We start from the raw sequence: 22,301 nt of genomic DNA on the forward strand, positions 1-22,301 counted from the left end.
TTTAAAGCCGTGGATATACTGAAATTTCTCTTCTAGATGCATAGAATCCCAAAAACATCTTTGTGCATCTGTGACATTTTTATTAAATATGAAGTCATGAATCTTGTGGCTCTCTAAAGAGCAGTCAGAATGCCCATTGTTGCCTTCGCCTGTAGCTTAATTTATTTTAAGCGATATTTGCCTTTTCTAATAATGCTGTCTGCTATTTAAAATATCTCAAGGATTATATTTGGAAGAGTCAAAATAATTATATTGTTTTTCTAAAGGTCACAGAGTATTTTTCATAACTTAAAAAATCCTTGTAACTCCCCAGCAGAAGTAGCACAAACTGTTTCCATGTACAAACTTAACACTGCAACCTCAGCTCCTTTAAATGCTCATAATTTGATGCTAGGCCTCAGTCAGGCCCATGTTTGCATAGTTTCAAAGTAACATCCAGGCACTGAATTCTAAGGAACTCAGTTGTACTCTTCTCTTCCAAATGACCAGCTTTGAGGTAGGGTAGGGGGTGTGAGATAGTCTTGGCATTTTCTTATCCCTCTTGTGCCCAGTTCCCAAGCTCCACTAGGTAGAGTAGATTTCTTTTTTTTACTGAGGTAGAAAAGAGCTGTGCCTGAAGTGAGATAGACCATCCTGATTTTAGCCAGCGGGAAGTCAGAGAGCCAACTACCTGCCCACTCCAGCCAGAAGCTTGAAAACATTCAGTGTCCTTTGATTTGAGGTCCAGCACTTCAAATGCACAGTACTTTAGTCTTTTGTTTTTCCTTCCAATCTTGGCCCTCAGAGAAGGCTTTACTGTTAAGCACTACCACTATGTTCAGGTAGCAGTCAAGGAGTTGAACCTTGAACACACTGGGTCATCCTGAGAGGTTTGGGAAGGAGACTCATGTACTCAGATGCTGAAACAAGCAGGAAACTCTGGTGAATATCACTTACTTGTGTCCATCTTCTAGGTAGATCTGTTTCCTCCTCTCTGATCCTATACTATTTTGTGTATCTAAAACTAATAATGATATTTATTTTATGCTTACTACATTGCCAGGTATTATTTTGTATATTTTATATACATGGTAATTTAATTTTCAGAACAGTTCTGCAAGATAGTTATTATTTTTCCTCTTTTACAGATGAAAAAATGTAGGCACTCATAAACTTAAGTATATTTTCTGAGATAATATTGCTAGTAAGTGATGGAGCCAAGACTTGGACACAGATCTTTAAGACACTAAAGCCTGTGCTGTTTTCCCCTATATCATGCTACTGCTTTTCACATTTTATTGTAATTGTTTCTTCTCCTAACCAGACTGTGGAAAAGCAGACTGTTGAATGAAATATGGAAAAAATGAAACATATATTTGGAAATATAGCATACACTAAAGTAGTTTGAAAATGTGAGTTCTAAAATCACATCTGGTTTCAGATCTAAGCTTAGCCACTTACCAGTTGTGATTTTAAGTAAATAAGTTAACATCTCAAAATTTTGTTCTTCATCTGTAAAATGGGATGATAAATCTCTCAGGTTTGGTATAAGAAAAAAATAATATGCTCACCTAGTAGACCTTCAATTACTGGTAGTTTCCATCATCTTAATGAGGATTATATCTTTATAGTGAGCACCCATTAGATGGTGTTGATAAATACATCAATGAGTATTTTAGGCAGAAAGAAGAGTAAAGTGGAAGTACTGGCATTCTTTGCTGTACTCAGTTTTATTAACTGATTTTATATTGATCACGTTCTTTGTTACATGTCAGTATTACAGTGGCAGTTGAAGGTGGTAATATTTTTAGATCTCCATTAGTGAAATGACAGGCATTGAGCTCTCAGTCATACCTTTGTAGGCCTTCGTTTAGGTGAATACCTACCTCTTAACTAGAAAGAGATGGAGAATTTCTTGCTTGGAAGGAAATTAATGCAATGTCCAGGTCATCTCCTAAAAAGCCTGAAGGAAAATTGAGATTTCTCAGCAATGGACATTAAAGGTCATCAAGTTAAGCCAGCTGTACTTCTTTTCAAGAAGACTGTTCTGTGCCCTCTTAGGCTAGCCAGACTGCCTCAGCCTTAAATATTGGCCCTGACTCTAAAGGACAGAGCTTCCTGATTTTGAGAGGTAAATTTAAATGATTTATTTTGAGAACCACAGGTTGACTGTCTTTGTCTCCATCTTTCTCTGTGTCCTGCAGTCAGCAGGTTGCCCATGGTGGGGATTTCAATCATTTTTCTTCTGAACTACCAATTGTTATTGTTATTTTGCTGGAATGTTCCTTGTAGCCTTTATGTCTAGGTTCTTCAAGTTAGGATTCACGTCTATGACATGTGCTGTACAGTGCTTCTGCTGTGAGGTAGTCTCCCAGACAGAAACCACATGGGCCTTCAGGCATAGATGGTCAGTAAATAATTACTTTACAGTGGTGTCATTTCTTAGGAGACATAGAGTGAGACCTTAAGTGAGATCTTACCTACCTCCTCCCATCCAATCTATCCTTACAAGGTTGGACCTAAAGCAGCCTTGAGCTTAATAATGATGTGTGTTAGAACAAGGATACTGAGATTAGACTAAGGTGGTTCTTTAAGTCAGCCGTCTCTGACAAAGGGCACACAATGTACTGTCTGAGGTGTGTGGAGAAAATAGCAAAAGCTCTTTATCTCAGCCTTAATTTATATTTTGCAAATTCACTTTATTATATGTGTGTGTGTTCATACATATACTTTTATTTATTTATTTATTTTTATTTTTTAATAAAGACAAGGTCTTATTATGTTGCCCAGACTGGTCTCAAACTCTTGAGCTCAGGCAGTCCTCTCGCCTTGACCTCCCACAGTGCTAGGATTACAGGCATGAGCAACCGTGCTCAGCCCATACATGCAGTTTATAAACAGCAAATACACACACAAATATATACATATTAAAGGTACATGGCCAGTTAGATAGGACTATGCAGTTTAAAAAGGTTAATGACTTCTTCAGTAAACAGATCATTTTCTTCTTAGTACTTTGAAAATTAGCTCTAAGGATTAGCATTAGACCCATTATTATGTGGTTTAGTAAGTGAAGACCTCAGTGATTGATTAATCAGTCACCATTTGTATTTCAAGCAATTACTGTTTTCATCAGGTGAAGGGTATTGTCATATTTTAGAGGTGGGCAGCAGTGTAGAGTGGTTGGTCTACAACTATCAAAATGAGAGAGGCAGCTCTTTTTTAAGAAATTGTTTTGTGATCACTGTGAGTCTACGAAGCAGATTGCAAAAAGTAGCTGTAGTAGCAAATGAAAGATCAGTTTGTCTTTGTGAGATAGATGGTAAAGACTTTTCTTTATATGATGGCTTTTAGCCAGACAGAATTATTAACAGTTAAACTCATTGTAATCTTTAGATTAAAAAAAAAATAAAAAAGCAACACGATGATCATTTTGGTATTTAAACAGAGAGAAATTAGATAGATGAAGGGTGTGTGGTCGTTCCCACTCCACCCCACCCCTACCATCTTTGTAGAGTTCTAGGATCTCCACAGTCAATGAAGAGTTGAAAAGTACTGCCAAGTCCTAGGTTGCTTTTGGTTAGAATATGTGAGTTAAAGCACATCATACCTTCAGATTACTAGACAGAGTTTACATTTCTTCAGAGCTCAGAATGTTTTCCACATGTTCCCTTGTTAATTCTCACAACATTCCTGCCAAGAACAAGTATTTTGTGAAGGAAAGAGATCACTTTCCTTGGCAACAAACTACAAGAAGATTCCCTTTTGTCCCTCATATTTTCTAACTGTCAAGTTATACCTTCAGCTAATAAAATACTGTAACCGGAGTTACAGTCATCTCCTTTAGATAATTTTATTTGGAAGGTATTTGGATATTTAGCTGGCTATCTTCATGACAGTATATTTTTATGTTTAAAGTGGGCACAGATTCAATGCAATCCCTATCAAAATACCAGTGACATTCTTCAGAGAAATAGAAAAAAATCCTAAAATTTATATGGAACAACAAAAGACCCAGAATAGACAAAGCTATCGTAAGCAAAAAGAACAAAACTGGAGGAATCACATTATGAGACTTCAATTTATACTACAGAGCTATACTAACCAGAACACCCTCAAACTGGCATAAAAAGATACGTAGACCAATGGAATGGAATAGAGAACCCAGAAACAAATCCACACACCTACAGTGAACTCATTTTTGACAAAGGTGCCAAGAACATATACTAGAGAAAAGAAAATATCTCCAATAAATGGTGCTGGGAAAACTGGATACTCATGTGCAGAAGTATGAAACTAGACCCCTGTCTCTCTCCACATACAAAAATAAAATCAAAGTGGATTAAAGACTTAAATCTGAAACCTCAAACTATGAAACTACTACAAGAAAAGATTGGGAGAAATATCCAGGACATTGGTCTGGGCAAAAATTTCTTGAGCATACCCCACAAACACAGGCAACCAAAGCTAAAATGGACAAATGCGATCACATCAGGTTAAACAGCTTCTGCACAGCAAAGAATACAGCTAACAAAGTGAAGAGACAACCCAGAGAATGGGAGAAAATATTTGCAAACTACTCATCTGACAAGGGATTAATAACCAGAATATTTAAGGAGCTCCAACAACTAAATAGGACAAAATCTAATAATCGATCAAAAAAACAGACAGAAGATTTGAATAGACATTTCTCAAAAGAAGACCTATGAATGGCAAACAGACATATAAAAAGTTGCTCAACATCATTGATCGTCAGAGAACTACAAATCAAAACTACAATGAGATGTCATCTCACCCCAATTAAACTGGCTTATATTCAGAAGACAGGCAATAACAAGTATTGACAAGGATGTGGAGAAAAGGAATTCCTTGTACACTGTTGGTGGGAATGTAAATTATTACAACCACTATGGAGAACAGTTTGGAGGTTTCTCAAATAATTGGGCTCCCATATGATCCAGCCATTCCACTGCTGGGTACATAGCCAAAATAAGGAAATAAGTATATTGAAGTGGTATCTGCACTCCCATATATATTGCAGCACTATTCACAATAGCTAAGAATGTTTCCAGCATGAAATGTTTCCTTGCTGTTAGGTTACTGGAAGTTTATATGATATTTTAAAAATTGATTCAGAAGCTGAAGAGTGTTGGTATTAAGTCAGAAGTGGCCCCATAAATCTTAGTAATACCTACACTTATGTGTTTTATCTCCTGGTAGAGTCAATATTCATGGAAACAATATTCATTGGAAGCAACCTAAGTATCTACCAACGGATGAATGGATAAAGAAAATGTGGTACTTATACACAATGGAGTATTATTCAACCATAAGAAAGAATGAGATCCAGTCATTCTTTTTTTTATCTGTTCCATCATTTGCAACAACATGGATGGAACTGGAGGTCATTATGTTAATTGAAATAAGCCAGGCACAGAAAGACAAACGTTGTACTTTCTCTCTTATTTGTGGGATCTAAAAATCAAAGCCGTTGAACTCATGGACATAAAAAGTAGAAGGTTGGTTACCAGAGGCTGGGAAGGGTACTGAAGGGTTGGGGAAAGAGGCGGGGATGGTTGATGGGTACCAAAAAAATAGAATGAATAAGATTCACTATGTGATAGCACAACAGTGTGACTATAGTCAATAATAACTTACTTAAAGAGTGTAATTGTATTGCTTGTAACTCAAAGCGTAAATGCTTGAGGGGATGGATACACCTTTTCATTTTATAGTCCTTTTATTTCTGAAATTAAAATAAGAAAGAATTCATAGGCAAGTTTGCGGACTTGACAGTATTGTCAACAGACTTTTGCTCCGCTCTATCTATATTCACTTTTACTCTTTTTCCAGCACATATGTTGAGTAGATAATATTCTCTCTGATAGACTTGAAAAAGAATGGTTAAAACATGCTGTGTGTATGTTTAAAATGTGATTATAATTAGTAGAGCAGCAAATAAAATAACTATTTGTGAGGCCATAAGGGAGCTGTAGAAGTGTCTGAGATTAAAGCAGATGAGACTAAGAACTGTCCCATTAAATATCAAGGCAGTTTTTCCAGAAAATGTCATCTTTCTACCCTATAAGAAGCATGTTAATTCAATTTTACTTTATATCCCTCTCTCCCTCCCTCCCTATTTTCGGTCACCTGTTTTCCTTTCAGTGTGACAAACAGTGACATGAACTAGAATAGCTTTGTATTGTTCATTGTTCTCTTTTTTCCCCCCAAAAACAGAACAGTTTTTCCCTTTTCTTGACTCACTTCTTTTTTTTTTGAGATAGAATCTTGCTTTGTCACCCAGGCTGGAGTACAGTGGTACAGTGGTGCGATCTTGGCACACTGCAACCTCTGTCTCCCGGGTTCAAGTTATTCTCCTGCCTCACCCCCACCCTCCAAGTAGCTGGGATTACAGGCACCTGCCACCACACCCGGCTAATTTTTGTATTTTTAGTAGAGACAGGGTTTCACCATGTTGGCCAGGCTGGTCTTGAACTCCTGACCTCAAGTGAACCACCTGCCTCGGCCTCCCAAAGTGCTGGGATGACAGGCATGAGCCACCACACCCAGCCTTGACTCACTTCTTTTGTACAGCCTGCTTATGATATTGTTTCTTCTTGCAAAGACGAGAAGAAAACCCCCTTCATCTGGAAGTTAAGAGAAGATTGATGTGCTGAACACTTTCACATCAGTGTTTGGAAGCCAGTTAAAGGGAAATGTTTCCTTGTTGTTAGGTTACCGAAAAGTTTATATGAGATTTTTAGAATTGATTCAGAAGCTAAAGGTGTTGGTATTAAATCAGAAGTGGCCCCGTAAATCTTGGTAATACCTACACTTGTGTGTTCTGTCTCCTGGTAGAGTCAATATTCATGGAAACATTTCAGCCAGTACATTTAATCCTAGAGAGTTGTGTCAGTGGCTATGAACTGTATTGTTCAATATTACACACTATAGTTGGCTCTTCCAAGGAGGACTTCACATCTTCCTCTGCTCTGTGAAGTTTTGTTTTTGTTTTTGAGAGGGAGTCTCGGTCTGTCACCCAGGCTGGAGTGCAATGGTGCGATCTCAGCTCACTGCAATCTCCATCTCCCGGGTTCAAGCAGTTCTCCTGCCTCAGCCTCCTGAGTAGCTGGGACTACAGGTGCGTGCCACCACACCTGGCTAATTTTGTATTTTTGGTAGTGATGGGGTTTCACCATGTTGGCCGAGCTGGTCTCAAACTCCTGACCTCAAGTAATCTGCCCACCTTGGCCTCCCAAAGTGCTGGGATTACAGGTGTGCTCTGTGGCATTTTAAAGGGAGGTAGCTTCGGGCGTGAGTTCAACTGTATAATTCACTTTTCAAATCTTTCTTGTTGGTCCTTCAGGTATAGCTCTTCCCTCAGGTCTGCAGTATCAGCATTTGAGGCAGAAAATTAGAAATTTGACCTACTTATGTAATATGCAAGTTCCCATCAGGAGAATATTAGGGAAGATATAAACCTTTCATTTTTTATTAGCGTTTAATGTAACCATTGAAGAAAGATCAAAACAGTAAATCTGTCATGGCAAGGAAAAAGTATTTAAATAAATGTTTTACCTTATGCACTCATCATCTTGGGTCCTGAAGGAGTTCATTTGATTCCTGGGGCAGGGGACAAAAGGAATATCAAATATTTGGCAAGATTGCAAAAATTTCTGTAATCAAAAAGGTGCCATCTGACCATGTTTTGCCACAGAAAGCAGTTCTCACCAAAGTTTATCATGGCATGTCATAGTGGCTGTTTGCTGACAGTGTGTGGGTTTTGGCCATTCAGTGGATGACTGGGAAAGGGAAATAATCTACTAATTGCTTTCCCTTGGGTTTTTTGTTTCCCTGGAAGAACTTTAATCAGTCTGCTTCTATTGTCTATGTTGAAGAACAGAATGAAGGAGTGAGGTAAAATATACTAATAATTAGATGATTTGATACTCAATATGTAAATAATAGGTGGGTTTAAAGGCACCTCACACAATATATAGATTTCAGATAAGATGAGGGAAAATTAACTGTTTTGTAATTGGAGCCCTAAATGAGAGTTAGGTCCCATTGCCACCTATGTTTGTGTTACAGCACAATGTATAATGTGTCAGTTTGCTATACTTAAAGTCAAAAACTTGTATCCAAGGCCTCGTTTGGACTTTACTCAGGAGAAGCAGGGGCTCCTCTTCTGAGAAAAGGCTGAACATAAGTGAATAAGTGGAACATCAAGCCAGGATGCAGTCTCGTCAAGAGGAATTTTTGCACCTGAAAAATAAAAATGCACTCTAGTATAAAAAGGAAAGGGAAGCGTCATGTGGCTTGTTGCCCTTTTGGAGATGTGTGTGTGTAAGAAGTCCAGGCTTTGCTGTTGAGCTTTTCGTGATTCACATGCTTTGCACAAAGTCAGTTTGCATCAGTCCACAAATGCAGTTACAGCTGGTTTTTTTTTTTAAATAGTCATTTATTTTATCATAGGTTGCATTCTTACCAAGGAGAAAGAGCCCTGAACTTTCATTAATTAGCTGTTCTGTTGCTCCACTGGGGCAAAATGCCTGAGCCAATACTATTTAAAAAGCATATCAGGAATTTAATTCCCCTCTCCTCCTTTGAAACTTGAGGATTTTTTTTTTTTTTTTGGTGGGGGTGTATAGGTCTGGGGAGTGCCTTTCAGGTGCTGCTCCATAGCATGTGTGTGCCTGTTAGAAGGCAGCATGTTAGAAACGCAGCCTTCCCAAAGCAGTCTTACCAGAAGGAGTGGGATAGAACAGCCACAAAGCAGCATTATAAATCGTCTGAGCCTTGCAATGATACTGCCCATTAAGGAGCCTTTTTTTTTTTTTGCCCCACTCAGTTCCTGGCTCTACTAATAGAACAGCGCATCAAGCAAGGCTGTAAATAAAAGTTATTACCTAATAGGTGGGTGCCGAAGTGGAACGGACGGAGCTGAGGCATGGAGGCCTTATTACTGCTCATCAGCAATTATAAACAGGATAAAGTGTCTGGGACTTGCGCTGATGCAGCGAGGGCTAATAGAGGCTGGGGATGACACTGGGCAATGATAGGATGATGTATGCTGATGGGTTTTACTGCCTCATCTTGCTGCTAGCTTCCAAGACAAGTTGTATTCTCTGTTTTCCTGCTTGCTCATCTGTCTGAAGAGATGGTCCCATTGCCTCTCCCGCCAGCAGGTGGGCTGGCATTTATTCCTCATACCTGTGTCTGCTTCCAAGGCACCCCCCTCGAGAAGGATCTTCAGAAATATTTCATAATCATGGCCGATTAAAGTTGTAATCTTATTGTATAGTCTGCCATCATAGTTACAGATCACACCCTCAGAAGGAGTTGCTTATGTGGATTATAGGACCAGCTGAGACACTGTGGTTAGGCAGCCAGTCCAGCACTTTACTAAAAGACTGCTGTGACAGAGTCCTGTAGTAGATTCTGTAGGAACATGCAAAAGAAGTGATAAATGTGTATCTTGCCCCTGGGAGCTTACACCATAGAGAGAATAAGTACAGAAACAAGTACAACTAATTCCAGCTTTTGCGAGCAAGAGATGTAACTTATGTTTATTTCAAAAAGTGAAGAACAGGAAGATAGATTATGCCAATTATTAGGAGCAAATATAGTACTAATGTTGTATTTTTGTTTTCAAGAATTATCTTCCTCGTGAAATGCTTAGAATTCACTTTAGAGTCATGGGGAATGATCAAGGGATACTAGAATGTGGAGGGAAAGTCTAGGAGTAGGAAGGACTGTGTTTTCCAGTGAATGGAAAACTTCAAATGTGACTTGGCAATGCTTTTGAGTAGCACATGAGCACCTAGTACTTGGAAAAACTGAGATACAGCTCTGTTCAACTTCGAGTGCTCAACTTCACTAAATCACAGTAATGAGACCTTTGAGATAGGAGAAATCTGTAACGGAGCCACAGAAGAATACTTTTTGGAAAGGGCTTTCCGGTTTGATCCGGTTTCTGGTACTTCATGTATTTGTCATTTGTGCCTTTAAGTAAATACACATCTTTATGTGTAGTACCCTCAAAACTAACCTATCAGGAGACTTCCTACTGTTAGAGATATTGTAGTTTTTCTCTGATGCCTTAAGGTGTGCCTAGGTGTATCTCAGTTTTGAAGAAGCCTAATACATGATAATCCCAGTAGTATAAGCTACATAAACTAAGAATTAATGTTATAGGAGGATCCTTCAGTCTATAAAATGCCTTGCCATTGGGTTAATGTAAATAGGTTTTTCCTTTTGCATATAAAGTAATACTTGACTTGCCAAAAAAAACCAGTTCCTACTTATTTATTCAGGAATGTTCTGTGGGTAGTGGCCAGTGGAATAGAGAAAGAGAGATAAATCTGATTAAGATATGTTTGAAAAGAGTAATTGACAGGATTTGATGGCTGATTAGAGTTGGCTGAAGAAAGACTGCAAAGTATAAATCTGGAGAACTGAGGGAAGAAGGATGTAACTGACAGGGAAGGAGTAGGAAGAAAACTTGATTGAAACTATTTTCAGTTTCTGATGAGTTAAACTTAAATTATTATAGTCCTATAGAAAATTATAAATATGAGCCTGTTTTAGAAATTGCTAATTTAGAAACAATGATTAAAACTGTGCAAATGAATAAAGTAGAAGAATGGGGGGTAAGGACTGTGTTTCAGGGCAGGAAAGAGAAAGAGGAGCCAGTGAGTTAAGGAAGCTAAAGAAAGGAGAAAGCTTCCCACAGGATCATGAAAGATGCATGAGAAGAGGGATCAGGAAATGTGAGGACTAAGGAAAGCTATGGCCATGGCTAGCAGAAGATCACTGGAAAACCTGAACGAAGTTTGTGTAATGTGTGGGAAACGAAAGCCTGAAATCATTAGAGCGGGCCTTGATAACAAGGAAATAAAGGCAGCAGACAGAAATCATTCATTATGGAGTTAATTGAACCATTAAAAACTAGCAAATAGTGGTGGTTGGAGGGAGAGACAGGGTCAGGCATTTTTTGGTGTGGAGGTGGTTAAAATAGTGAACTATTTTGCCCCTACTAAAATACAAAGAAAAGGGATCCAGGAAGAGAAATAGAAAAGATTAGAGGAGAAATGGAAGAGGCATACAGGCAAGACTCAGCAGAGGCAGAAACCCAGAAGGGTTATTTCTAAGAGTGTAAGGAAGGACATACAGTCAGAGATTTTCTCAGTAAATGAGTAGATAGTTAGCTGAGACAAGATGAACTAGGGAGTTTCTCCTAGAAAAGGTGGTCGCCGTGTTCTGAATAAAGGAAAAAATAATACCATAAGTTGTAAGTAGCAGCAGAGAGCTGAGGGTATAAGGAAGGAACTATTGTGGACTGAGGAGGGAAGATAGCATCTACAAGTAGTAGCTAATTCAAGCTGTCATTAAGTAGTTTAAGTTTATAGTGGGCCAAAGTAACACTTTCCATGGGTACTGCATTTAATCCAGAAGAAAAAAAAAAGCAAAGGAGAACAAGTGGTGCTCTCTTTGTTTTTTAATAAGATTTCATTTTTATAAAAGTAACATGTGGTAGCACACCATATCACAGAATAGCTTAGAAAAGAAAGTAATAACTTGGATATGATCCTACTCCACAAAGCTGACCAGTGTTTCTCTCTTGACAGTTTTAGTACCTTTGTTCTGTAGGTTACCTTGTAATTATGAGAGGAAAATAATGCTTAAAGTCCTCCTTTTTAAGATGTCAACTGGCATGAAATAGGAAGATTTAGCTTATACTATTCCTCATCCCAGTGTTTGCTATTTTATTGTTGATTTTCATTCTTTCCTGATCCATCAACTTTCAGCATCATCTCTTAATGAGGATATTAATACATCTGATTGGAAATACTTATTCATCATATCTTTGGTCGGCTACACTTGTAATTTTTATATGTCATGGTTGTTAGTTAATACAGGTTGAGTATCCCTTTATCCAAACTGCTGGGGTCCAGAAGCGTTTCAGGTTTCAGATTTTTTAATATTTGCATTATACTTACTGGTTGATCATCCCAAATCTGAGAATCCCAAATCTGAAATACTCCAATGAGCATTTCCTTTGAGCACCATGTTCCAGAGCTCAAAATTTTGTAGCATTTTGGATTTCAGATTTGGGGATTAGGGATACTCAACCTGTATTTACAGTCAGGCTGTAACCAGAAGCAAATCCTCCATGTATGTTCATAGGTTGTTCCTAAAAAATTGAAAGCCCAATATATGACATTTACATTATTATGACTCTGTAAACGTTCCCTGTCAGGCCACCAACGTGATACATGCTAAGAATATATTTCTTTTTCTATGGGTCTAATGAAAACAGTTAATGGTGAACTATTTAGAAAGCAAGCTTTCATTTACTTTTCAGGGCTAGAATCTGTGAGCCATTGCATAAGAATCTCTGAGCCATGGAAAAAGAATGTTCCTACAGCAAAGCCAAATTGATCCTTTATTATATTCCATCAGTTGCTCAAAAATCATGCCACATCTTAGTTTGCCTTATATTTGCATTATAGCTTTTTAATACAGGTCCCCCCACCCCTGGCATTTATAATTGCCTTTCTTTTTTTTCTACAGTATTTGGTTTTACGTCACCACTTACTTCCTAACTCTGTATTTACACCTTTCACCTGAAACCTTTTTCCTAGCGCCTACCCATCTTTCCTCTCCAATCTGAACTAGATTCTGTAAGCCCGCGGTGACATCCTAGAATTTCCTTTCACTGCTCAAGCTTTTATTCTCTCATTTTTCCAAATACACCCCCAAGTTAGTGCCTAAAAGAAGCAGTGTTAGAGTTCCTGCATATCTGAAAATTTTTTTCTGCTTCCATTATGTTGGAAAATTTGAGTAACAATTCTCGGATGAAAGTCATTGCTTCAGCCAGACATACGGTGGCTCATACCTGTAATTCCAGCACTTTGGGAGGTGGAGGTGGGTGGATTGCTTGAGCCCAGGAGTTGGAGACCAGCCTGGGCAACATGGTGAGGCTTTGTGTCTACAATCAATACAGAAAATTAGCCAGGCATAGTGGTGCGCACCTGTGGTCCCAGCTACTTGGGAAACTGAAGTATGAGGATCACCTGAGCCCAGGAGGTCGTGGCTACAGCGAGCCATGATTACACCACTGCACTCCAGCCTGGGCAACAGAGCTGAGATGCTGTTTCAAAAAAAAAAAGTAATTGCATTCTTGTCTTCTAGTATTCCATGTTACTACTAAGAAGTCAGATGCCACTGATTATCATTTTTATGAGTAATATACCTGGATTTTTTTCACTTTTAGAACTCATTAGGGTTTTGTTGTTGTTGTCTCCCCCAACCCCCCGAGACAGAGTCTTGCTCTGTCACTCAGGCTGGAGTGCAGTGGTGTGATCTTGGCTCACTGCAACCTCCGCCTCTCGGGTTTAAGCGATTCTCCTGCCTGAGCCTCCCAAGTAGCTGGGATTACAGGCACCTGCCACCACATCGGGCTAACTTTTGTATTTTTAGTAGAGGCGGGGTTTCACCATATTGGCCAGGCTGATCTCGAACTCCTGACCTTGTGATCCACCCGCCTCAGCCTCCCAAAGTGCTGGGATTACAGGCGTGAGCCACTGTGCCCAGCCAGGGTTGTGTTTTTATAAGCTTAGTGTTCTAAAATTTGTAGTGAAGTGTGTATTAGGCATCCCTTTTTTCCATTCAAGATGCGAATACTTGCTAGGTCCCTTAGATCTGAAGACTGATGCCCTTCTTCAGCGCTGGAACTCTTTTATTTTCCCCTATCAACTTTCTGGGGGTTTTTTTGTTTTGTTTTGTTTTTCTGGGATGCTTATAATTTAGATGTTGGAAGTGCTATTTTGATAATCTTTCTCTAATTCTTTTCTCAGAGTCTTCATTTCCTGTTTTCTGGATGATTCTGTTGACTTTGTCTTCTGACCCTTTTATTTCAACAATCATACTTCGAGCTCACTTTTGTTCTCTGAAGATTTTTTTCGTAATGTTCTTTCCTTATTTATGTATATAATAATTTCATGGTAATGTCTTCTAAGCATATTCATTAGCGGTTAGATTTGTCATTGTGCTCTTCTGTTTTCTGAATTACCAGTGATTACCTTGAGACCGGGTTTTCTGTTTATCTTGGTCTTCTTCATGCTCTAATTCTCCTCATTTACCTGGCAAAGCTTGGTTTTCTGTTGACTTTTAAGAAAGAGGCTGTGGATGAGTGGGGAAGATAGGACTGTTTTGGTTTTTGAGAGTCTCACTCTATTCACCTAGTCTGGAGTGCAGTGGCGTGATCACCGCTCACTGCAGCCTTGACCTCCTGGGCTCAAACGATCCTCCTACCTCAGCCTCCTGAGTAGCTGGAACCACAGTCCTGCACCAGCACACCCGGTTAATTTTTCTTTTCTTTTTTTTTTTTTTTTAAGCGACGGAGTCTCGCTTGTTGTCCAGGTTGGTCTTGAACTTTTGCTCTCAAGTGATCCTCCTACCTCTGCCTCCCGAAGTGCTAGAATTACAGGTGTGAGCCACCGCACCCAGCCTAGGACTGTTTTCTACTACATCTCTTTGTTATGTGAGAATTTTTACTGGGGGCTGTGTGTGGGAAGCAGTGAGTATAGGTATTAACTGGCAGAATTAGTGGTAAGGAGGTTGAGAACCTGCTGTTAGGCTTTCAAATTCAGGAGGAGAATTCGACTATAAGGGACCATAGAAACAGCTTTGCCTAGACAGATCATTCAGTTGCTTTGAAGAAGAGCTGTCTAGATTTTTGCCAGGTAAACGTGGGCTGGCTGCCATAAAGTTATTATGAAGGAAGTGAGATAATTTATCTAAAGCACCTCACCTAGCATGATGCCTAGTAAATGCTCAGTAGATAATAGAGATGTAGACAGATGGTACCTGACAATCTTGAATGAAATGAGACTGAAGAGAAACTTGAGGGAGTGTAGAGGAAAGTGAGAAAGAACTTAGAGATGGAATCAGAAGCTGATAATAAGCACCTGAGGCCAGTCAGATTGGAGAATGCAGACATGGAAATGAAGTAGAAGTCAGTGGAGATAGGGAAGGAGGGAGAGCCATAGCAGCCCTTGTTTGAACAGGTGAGCGCTGTGAATGACAGGAAGCTCAGAAAGCCCCTTTGTCCTTTCTTAAGAAAATTGAGAATTATAATTGGGAAAATCAGACTTCCTTTTTTGTTGTATTGCTTTTTTCTAGCCTGGCCCCACCCCGCTTTTTGAGATAGGGTCTCGCTCTGTTGCCCAGGCTGGATACAGCAGTACCATCACAGCTCACTATAACTTTGACCTCTTGGGCTTGAGTGATTCTCCCACCTCAGCCTCCCGAGTAGCTTAGGACTACAAGCGTGTAGTTGTCTCACTGCAATCCCCGCCTCTTGGGTTCAAGCAATTCTTCTGCCTCAGCCTCTGGAGTAGCTGGAACTACAGGTGCGTGCCACCATGCCCGGCTAATTTTTGTATTTTTAGTAGAGACAGGGTTTTTTCACCATGTTGGCCAGGCTGGTCTCCAACTCCTGACCTCAGGTGATCCACCAGCCTTGGCCTCCCAAAGTTGTGGGATTACAGGCATGAGCCACAGTGCCTGGCCAGAAGTTTAACTTCTAAATGAATGTTGTAAGAAAATGAAAACAGTATTGCCCATCTTTTTTTTTTTTTGAGACAGAGTCTTGCTCTGTTGCCCAGGCTGGAGTGCAGTGGCACGATCTTGGCTCACTGCAACCTCTGCCTCCCAGGTTCAGGTGATTCTCCTGCCTCAGCCTCCCAAGTAGCTGGGATTACAGGTGTGTGCCACAATGCCTGGCTAATTTTTTTTATTTTTAGTAGAGACAGGGGTTTCACTGTGTTAGCCAGGATGGTCTCGATCTCCTGACATCGTGATCCGCCTGCCTTGGCCTCCCAAAGTGCTAGGATTACAGGCATGAGCCACCGAGCCCGGCCCATCTTAAACACAGTTAAAGTAAGTCCTCACTTAACATTGTTAATTGGTTCTTGGAAACTTTGTCTTCAATACATATATATATGTGGTTTTTGTTTTTTGTTTTTTTTGTTTTTTGTTTTTGTTTTGGTTTTGGTAGAGATGGGGTTGCTCAGGCTAGTTTTAAACTCCTGGTCTAGGCCTTGGAAGTTAAATATTTCCGTATGTATTGGTGGAAAGTAATTCTTAACAGAGATTTCACAAGCTTGCCTTTTAAAAACATAAATATTCCTATTTCCTGAGGTCTCTAAGCTTTTATACTAACAACTGAGAACTCTTCTTTCTAGGGCACATCACAATTTAGGGGCCACAGAGGGTTAATAGTTTCTTGCGATTAAAATCTGGGTAAGAAAGACTGGCTGTTGCATCCAAACCAACAACATGAGAAGATACTTTAGCCAATAAATTCACTGGTTTATGATTAAAAATCAGACAGTTTAACCTTGAAGGCATTTTTGTCATGGGGGACTTAATATTGTGATTAGTTATCTGAACAGCCAAGTGCCTCTGTGGGTTCAGTTAACCAGCCTCCCACTATATATGTATAATTATTTCTAGTGCATACACATACTCTGCCATAAAAGCTTATTTGGCCTTATGCACCCTGTCATTCTGAATTCTCTGTTTCATTACCAGTATCCACCCACAGAGTTTCAGAAAGCCATTCCCAAATAGCAGAACCACAACTCAGAATTTTAAATAAACTACACCTCCATTAGCTCAATAGGACAGGGGAATTAGTTACATGCTATGCATTTCCCACACCCATCCACCCTTTCAAAACTTACTAAAAATGTATACATATATAAGCAAGAAAATAGGGCATTTAACTCAGATTGTGTTAATTTTTCTGTTACTTTAGCAAGGGGTAAAGAAAAAGACTATAGCAGACAATCTTTAAAATTTTTACCTTGAATATGGGTCCCAAGGTATATATGTATTTACTTGAAAAATGTACTGGGTGCTGCTGCTTTTTTTCTAGAGGAAGTCAAACAACTCTCTTCAAAGATAGTGTTATTACATTACAGCTTGAATTATATGTCCAAATATGCAGATGGCTTTTAAAAGAAAGCTGTATGCAGGGAGAGAACTCATGTAGTACCATTTTGAATGAGAGGTGTTAGCTGTAGCAGAATTTGTTTTCCAGCTTGGCATTAACTGATAGTTCCTGTAACTGACAAGATTCAGCTCCACTTTTTCCTTGGCATCCTGTTGATAAACCTATTTCTTTTTTTCTTTTTTTTTTTAAGACGGAGTCTCACTCTGTCGCCAGTCGCCAGGCTGGAGTGTAGTGGCATGACCTCGGCTCACTGCAACCTCCGCCTCCCAGGTTCAAGTGATGCTTCTGCCTCAGCCTCCCAAGTAGCTGGGACTACAAGCACACACCACCACACCAAGCTTGTTTTTGTATTTTTAGTAGAGATGGAGTTTCACCATGTTGGCCAGGATGGTCTCGATCTCTTGACCTCGTGATCCGCCCGCCTCGACCTCCCAAAGTTTTGGGATTACAGGCGTGAGCCACCACGCCCAGCTGATAAACCTATTTCTAGAAGATTAAAATCATATCTTAAGGTCTTGGTCATCATCCTTCCTAGAATAGCCATTGCAGTAATTAATGCAATGAAAAATAGGTTCTTATTGGTGTTGGAGGAAGTAAGGACCAAGAGATGACAAGTGAAAGTCTGTGAGTAATCACTGAAGTGTACCTACAGGTAAGTTTTGACTTCACTGCAAACCCAGAGAAGCATGAGTTCTGACCCTACTGTTGATTACCAGCTACAAACATGTTGTCATGTACTTTCCCATCAGACCTAAGCAGTGTCAGCATTTCTGAGAAAGAATTCAGTAGGCACTCCAGCCACTTATCTCTAAGGATAGCTGCTCTGGAATATAGTTATGGATTTTTCTTTTTTTAACATAATTTCAGACTTCAGAAGTTATAAGAATATTTCCTAAAATTCTTAGGTACCCCCCTACCCAGCTTTTCCTAATGTTAACATTTTGTCACATTGGCCTTATCTCTCGCCCTCTTTGTGTCTGTCTGTATACATGTATGCATGTGTATTATATCCATATCCCTGACCATTTGAGTAAATCGCAGACATGACACCCTTTTATACCAAAACTTCAGTGTGTAATTCTTAAAATCGGAATTATTTTATACAGCTACAGTACAATTGTCAAAATTGCAAACTTAACACTGATATAACATATAGTTGAGTTTTAGTATGGTGGATCACAATGTGGACATCTTGATAAATCTTTTAGTGAAGATGGTTGAATTGAGGTTACAATGTTAGATAGTTGCTCCTCTCATGTTTCAAATACATACTAAAGACAATTTTCATAATAATGATTTTATGCAGAATTCCTTGCTTCTGATTTTTCAGCAGCTCATTTTGCAAATGGAGTTCTCTTTTTTTATATATAAACCATTTTCTTAAAGCAGCTTTCTTTAGCTCTCTTAAACGTTGTACACACTTAGTAGTGCCTACATCAACACTGACACAACCCTGTATAAGGAACACCTAATATACTCATTCAGGGAGAAGAAAAGGTGTAAGGCTTTCTCTGGGCACTCTGTGTTATAATATACCAGAAGAAATCTAACTTTTGGTTCATTTAGCATCACATCACATGAGGTGCAGAAGTTATTTATTTATAAGCTTAAGGATTTGTCTTGGGAGCAGTGAGTCAAAAGACTAAAGTTCGAGGCGGGCAGATCACTTGAGGTCAGGAGTTCAAGACCAGCCTGGCCAACATGGTGAAACCCCATCTCTACTAAAAATACAAAAATTACCCGGGCATGGTGGTGGGCACCTGTAATCCCAGCCACTTGGGAGGCTGAGGCAGGAAAATTGTTTGAACCTGGGAGGTGGAGGTTGCGGTGAGCGGAGATCGTGCCACTGTACTCCAGCCTGGCAACAGAGCGAGACTCCCTCTCAAAAAAAAAAAAAAAAAAAAAAAAAAAAAGACTAAATTTTGGGTGGAAGAAACTAAATGATAGGTAGGGAGAGGAACTGAATTAAGCTGATGCTAAACTGGAAACAAAAATAGTTTAAAAACAAATCAGCTATTTAATTTTAGCATCTACTCAGTTATGCATTCAAGCTGATTTTTTTAAACAGCAAAATATAAACGTTCAAACATTTCCCCCTTACATTAAACCTGGAGCATATCCCACAGGATGACAGTCTCTCACTGCTAGATTACCATCATTAGCAACTTGTCCTGTTACAGAAATCATCTTCCTCCTTTCTTCTTTCTTCTTCCTCCTCCTCTTCTTCCTCCTCTTTCTTCTCTTTCTCCTCCTCCTCCTTCATCTTCTTCTTCATCTTCATCTTATTGAGTACCAGTAGAGTACTGAACATAGCTGATTCTGCCCCCACCCTGAAAGCTTGCATTATAAGTCAGACAGGCAAAACATTTGGAAGATGAGAAACACTCACGAGTAGGGTACTTAGGCTTCATAGGGGTGGGATAATTTACATGGGAATATCTGACTTTTTGTCTGTATGTGTGTTTTTGATAAAAATTCAGAAAATTTACTTGAATTAGTGTCTCATTCATCTTTACCCATTTCCCCACCTCACCCCTACACTCAGTGTTTCTCCATAAAGGAAATCTATTTTCAGTCTTTTTGGCAAAGGACCCAGGGCCAGATTAGGTTAACCCCTGGGCAAGTCATCTATACTTAGAGACCAAGGTGTTGGGGTACACCATTATTCGAAGACTTCTGGCCTGTCTCTTCCCTCCAGACCTGTCCAAATATAAGTCAACAGTAGGAGGAAGTGCCCACAGTTGCAGGTACTATCCAGCTGCCCAAAAGTTGTATAATTTTATAAGGCCGAATTTAAATGCCTCTAGACTTCACGTAACTACAGAGTAGGCAGGAGACTTACTCTGTATTTCTAGAAAGTTTAACTTTTTTGTTTGTTTTTTTGAGGCAGAGTCTTGCTCTGTCCCCCAGGCTGGAATGCAGTGGCGCGATCTCGGCTCACTGCAACCTCCGCCTCCTGGGTTCAAGCAATTCTCCTGCCTCAGCCTCTGGAGTAGCTGGGACTACAGGCGCGTGCCACCATGTCCAACTAATTTTTGTATTTTTAGTAGAGATGGGGTTTCACCATGTTGGCCAGGCTGGTCTTGAACTCCTGACCTCAGGTGATCCACCTGCTGCGGCTTCCCAAAGTGCTGGGATTATAAGTGTGAGCCACCGCGCCTGGCTTGGAAGTTTAACTTGTAAATGAATGTTCTAAGACAATGAAAACAACATTGCCCATCTTAAACACAGTTACAGTAAGTCCTCACTTAATGTTGTTGATTGATTCTTTCAAACTGCGACTTTAAGGGGAACGACAACAGGTCCTCAGATAACATCATTTGGTTATGACGTTATGAGAAAAAAAGTTGGCTTTGTTATATGTTGTTTTCCTTAAAGTCACAGTTTCTAAGAGCCTGTCAGCAACATTGAGGACTTAACTGTATATGAAAATAAATCTGGGTGTGTGTGTGTGTGTGTATATATATATATACACAATATATATATACACAATATATATACACACATATATATACACACACGTATATATACACACACATATATATACACGTGTATATATATACACACACATATATACACGTGTATATATATACACACACATATATACACATATATACACGTGTATATATATACACACATATATATATACACACACATACATACATACACACTTCACGGACTTCTCAAGTTTCTCTCTTTTGGCAGATGAAAAATCTTGGCTGATTTTGCTCTTCTGATAAATACTGCAAAAGATAGTAGAACTGAAGTTCTATCTAGTCTTAACACTGTACAAACACTGTACAAATCTTTGAATTCTTATGGTCATAGACTGACTTGGGGCCAAGGAACAGATTAAAATTAGGGGACTTGGGCGTGTGGACTTTGAGAAGTAGATTTTTCTGTTAGGTTTTTCAGTTTTGCTTTTCTGTCTGTTTTGTCTTACCTTAGTTCAATGCATTGTAATGTTGTTGAACTCCAAAATGCCCAAGCATGTTATAAAAAGGAAAGGTTATCTGTTGAGGTTCATTTGTCATTTACAATGAGAACTGAAAAATTTATGAGAAAAAAGTAATATAGTTGGGCAGGCAGGAGAGGTCTTGCTGATATGGAGAAGCTAAAACAAGGAAATGGTGCTAGGCTAAGTATCAGCCACAAAGGATGACTGCTGTATTGCTAGCCTGACAGGTTCCACTGACCAGACACCTCTTTGAGGAATTTAGCTCCTGGCAATGCCCTTTCAGTAATTAGTGCAGTGGAAATGGCACTTAACAAACAGGGATGGTGGCTGCAGTTTTTCAATGAACCCATCCTCATCTGTGCCTTTTTGGTAAAGAGACCTCACGTATGAGCTGTAGGACACTCTCGGGGTGGTTGAGAAGAGGAAGCTTTGACTTCTGCCTGTGAGACCCATATAAAGCTGAGAAGACATGTTTTGCCTTATCTGATAATTAAAAGCAATAAAATTTCAAATGAAAATACCTAGGTTTTCTTGTGCTAATGGGGAGAAGTTTTTTTTGTATCCTACAAGTAATCAGTAAAGAAACTTTTGTGGATGAAGTCTTTAAAAATAACATGCAAGTATCTAAATCCAAGATTAAGCCTAAGATATGACTGGTGGAATGATGTTGTACATCAGAAAAGAAGATAATGAATAAATTAAGTACTGTATGACTACAGTCCACAGAAATCCAGAGAGTTAGCAGGAGTGGAAAGAAAATCATGTGAGAAGTCTTATAAATCATATTCTAAGAGCAGAGATCAAGTAGAATTATTCAGCAGAGATACATCCTAGATAAATTAATAATCATATTTGGACAAGATAATTTTATGAAATAGAGGAGCTTGTTTTCATTCCTATATTTGCCCCAGGATCTGTCCCCTGCCCTCATCCCAGAGACAGCTGGGTCTTTGTATACGCAGAAAGTAGCAGAAACTTGTCTTCGTAATAAGGTACTCTTATGGGAAAGCAGAAGTAGCATCTTTAAGTGTAGCAACTGTTGGAGACAGGATATATAGTAGTTAAGAGCAAGGACTCTAGGCCAGGCTACTCTTCACTTATTAGTTGTTTCACTTAACCAATGCCTCAGTTTCCTCATCTGTGAAATGCAGGTAGTAGCTACCTCATAGCCTTGTTGTAACACCAAAATGAGTTAATATATGTAAGAGCATTTAGTGCTGATAAAGAATATGTGCTTTGTGTTAGTGTTCATTATTGCAGTTATTAGGAAGCTTAACTTCAAGGAATCTCTTTTGTCATATCCACCTTCCATGATAAGTGGCCTTAAAAATAGGCTTG

At 39.2% G+C, this 22,301-nt stretch overlaps 1 protein-coding gene across 6 annotated transcripts in view; it reads left to right on the forward strand.

The window, feature by feature from the left end:
• Positions 1–22,301, forward strand: part of ZFAND3 (zinc finger AN1-type containing 3) — a 335,462-nt gene that overhangs the window by 263,802 nt on the left and 49,359 nt on the right. The gene's annotated exons all lie outside the window — the stretch shown is intronic.

The sequence above is a fragment of the Pan troglodytes genome, chromosome 5 (assembly GCF_028858775.2).
Source record: "Pan troglodytes isolate AG18354 chromosome 5, NHGRI_mPanTro3-v2.0_pri, whole genome shotgun sequence".
Classification (NCBI taxonomy): Eukaryota; Metazoa; Chordata; class Mammalia; order Primates; family Hominidae; genus Pan; species Pan troglodytes.